We start from the raw sequence: 3,057 nt of genomic DNA on the forward strand, positions 1-3,057 counted from the left end.
ATCACACATTAAATCAAAATGGAGGATGGTTTATATCTAACGTTTAGATCTTTACACATTTTCTCGCAGCAATCTGAAATGAGATGGAAGCGTTTCTCACCTTGGTTTTTTCTGTATGCCGTTCTCACATCTCTTCATCTTCAGGTATTTCGTCACATATCTCATTCTCCTGACCTGAAGGGGTTTGAGTCTATTTACTCAAATAAATCAGGTAAAAGAAAATCCACATTAAGCAGCATCAGCAGGAGGAGGAGGAGGCAGCCAACAGCAGCTTCATCCTGTCCTGACTTCTTCTTACTTTCCTCCATCTTTCTTCTCCTTCCTCCTGAAGAGGTTTTACAGGATCAGATCTCATTGGGTTTTTTTCAGTTAGCCTGTGAAGGCAGCACGGTGCCTTCAAGGTCGTTGGCAGCCGAGGGGAGCCCCTAGTCTCTATCGATCCCTCTCCCCCCTCCACCCCAATTGAAACCAGCCTATCCCAACCAGCCGTCCCCCAGCCTACCCAATGGAACATTACCCCCCTCTTTAAACTGCAGCTCTTCTCCATCCCACCATGTTTGGTTCTTCTGGGCGGGGTAGCTGGAGGGGGGTCTGTCTGCATGATTTCCATGTTTCCTTCACTTTGTTTCCTCTCCTCTGACCTTGGTGATGCTCTCTTCTCCTCTCCTAATTATGGCTGACATTAATGAGCATCCAGTGTGTTGCATCAGTGCAGAGCTTGTTGGTTGTGGCTGTGTGATAAGGTGGGTGCACAGGTTTGGTGTTCTGTCTCCAAATAACTCTCTTCCCACTGAAAATTGCGGGTTAACGTGGGTTTTTAAAACACCCGCTAAACAATCTGCGTTTGGTTCCATTCCCACTGGCTAATAAAGCTGGTTTAACCAGCTGCGTGTCTGCTGACATCATCAATCTTGGTTATGTCATGTTTGAAGAACGGCGTTTGACGCACATGCAGAGAACACACAAAGAGAAGCATGAATTCAGATCTAAAGGTTTTATTTTCCATTTGAAACTGATAGCAGAAATCAGAGAAGGAAAGAATGTTGTTATGGAGGAGCCACTGGAGCTGGATGGTCATTGCACTGAAGGCAGAGAAGGCGAGAGGTTAGCGGATGGTTTAGACTCAAGCTGGGAACCTAATTCAGACAGGAGCTTGCTGAATAAGCGCGATGTTTTGGACAGGAAGGACTGGAGCTGGAGGTTTTCTCAGTGATCGCAGGTGGGCGAGTCATTGGAGGGCAGGCAGGTCTTTCCAGGACCTGAGTGAAGTTGGCCCCCCCACCTTCTTCAAATCAGACAAAATTAGTCACAAACTGCTATGTTTGTGCAGCAACAATTTTCGTTTGTGCCACTATCCTTTTAAAGATATAAAGAAATATTTCTAGAGGTCATCAAAGGTCAACCAGCCCCCCCCAAACCTTCTTCAAATCAGATGAAATGGGTGTCAATTAACTCAGCTGCGTTTGTGCAGCAAAAAATGTCATTTGTGCTGCTTTGGCTTTGAAGATATTAATGAAAATGTAAAGGTCAAAAGGTCAACCAGCCCCCCCACATTCTTCAAATTAGACAAAATTGGTGTCAAGTTTAGGAGAGAGCTGAACAGAAGTCTTGTTGGACCTGTTGTTGAACTGAATGATATAAGCTGGATGCTGCAAGGACATGCTAATGCTAAGGAGAACCTACAGTAGCTCAAGTATAACCCACACAGGAGGCTCAGGTAGTGCAGCTCATCCAGAGTGCCACATCAATGCGGGCTGTGGCAAAATGGTTTGCTGTGTCTGTCAGCACAATGTCCAGAGACTGGAGGCGCTACCAGGAGACAGGCTAGTACACCAGGAGATGGGCAGGAGGCTGTAGGAGGGCAACAACCCAGCAGCAGGACTGCTACCTCCACCTTTGTTCAAGGAGTAACAGGAGGAGCACTGCCAGAGCCCTGCAAAGTGACCTCCAGCAGACAACGTTAAGAAAGCGACTTCATGAGAACGGTATGAGGGCAAAAACCGTGCAGGATGCTTGGTATTCACCAGAGAACACCAGGATTGGCAAATCCGCGACAGATGTGACAGTGTCTTCAGATTCCGTGGAGAGTCTGCTGCCTTTCAACATCCTTCATCATGGCCATTTGGGCAGTGGGTCAGTTATGGTGTCAGTTGGCATTTCTTCTGAGATGACATCCTCAGACCCCTGGTGAGACCATCTACTGGTGCAGTTAGCCTCCTAGTTCCTCCTAATGCAGGACAATGCTAGACCTCGTGGCTGGAGTGTGTCAGCAGTTCCTGTAAGTTGAAGCTATGAACTGGCTCGCCCAGTCCACAGACTGCAATCCAATTGAGCCCATCTGAGACATCATGTCTCCATCCATCCACCAACGTCACATTGTACCACAGACTGTCCAGGAGTTGGTGGATGTTTTACCCCAGGTCTGGGTGAGATCCCTCAGGGGACCATCCTTCACCTGCTGAGGTGTTACAGGGAGGTCATGGAGGCTACACACAATACTGAGCCTCATTTTGACATTTCCTAAGTTGGATCAGCCTGGAGGGTTTTTCCAATTTTGTGTCTGACTCCAAAAACAGAAATCCATTGGTTAATAAATTTAATATCCATTGATGATTTTGTTGTAAGCAGATCCAACCTTATACAGAACAAAGTATTCATTGAGAATATTTCATTCATTCAGATTTACGGAGTGTTATTTGAGCTGTGTATATATATCTTTAAATGTACTGGTTTAGTTTGACAATGACTTTAAAATAAAGGTGTTGCTCCTTTAGCTTCAGTTGTTTTAAAATAATTTTCATCTGCTAGATCAAAGTCTCTAGAGTCACATGATGGATGTTTTCTCATAAAGCAGAACCCTCTATAGGAAGCTCATTTTAGTCTCCTGCCTGCTTGATCTAATTCTCTGACTCTACCTCTACTTGCTGACCATTCTCCAGGATTAGAGTGAAGGTGAATCTGTAGATCTGGAGCTTTGTGACGTCTTCATCACCCCAATCAGTTCTGCCATCCGCTGCTGTATCCTGCTGCCCCTCAGGAACAGCCCTTTAAGCCAGG

At 45.9% G+C, this 3,057-nt stretch overlaps 1 long non-coding RNA gene across 1 annotated transcript in view; it reads left to right on the forward strand.

The window, feature by feature from the left end:
* The first annotated feature begins 1,079 nt into the window (after positions 1-1,079).
* LOC107098910 overlaps positions 1,080-3,057 on the forward strand; it is an 8,969-nt gene continuing 6,991 nt past the window's right edge. The window contains exon 1 of the long non-coding RNA XR_001481916.1: positions 1,080-1,219. This is a non-coding gene — a long non-coding RNA (uncharacterized LOC107098910). The remainder of the gene's footprint in view (positions 1,220-3,057) is intronic.

Source organism: Cyprinodon variegatus, unplaced genomic scaffold (genome assembly GCF_000732505.1).
Source record: "Cyprinodon variegatus isolate N-32 unplaced genomic scaffold, C_variegatus-1.0 Scaffold821, whole genome shotgun sequence".
Lineage (NCBI taxonomy): Eukaryota > Metazoa > Chordata > Actinopteri > Cyprinodontiformes > Cyprinodontidae > Cyprinodon > Cyprinodon variegatus.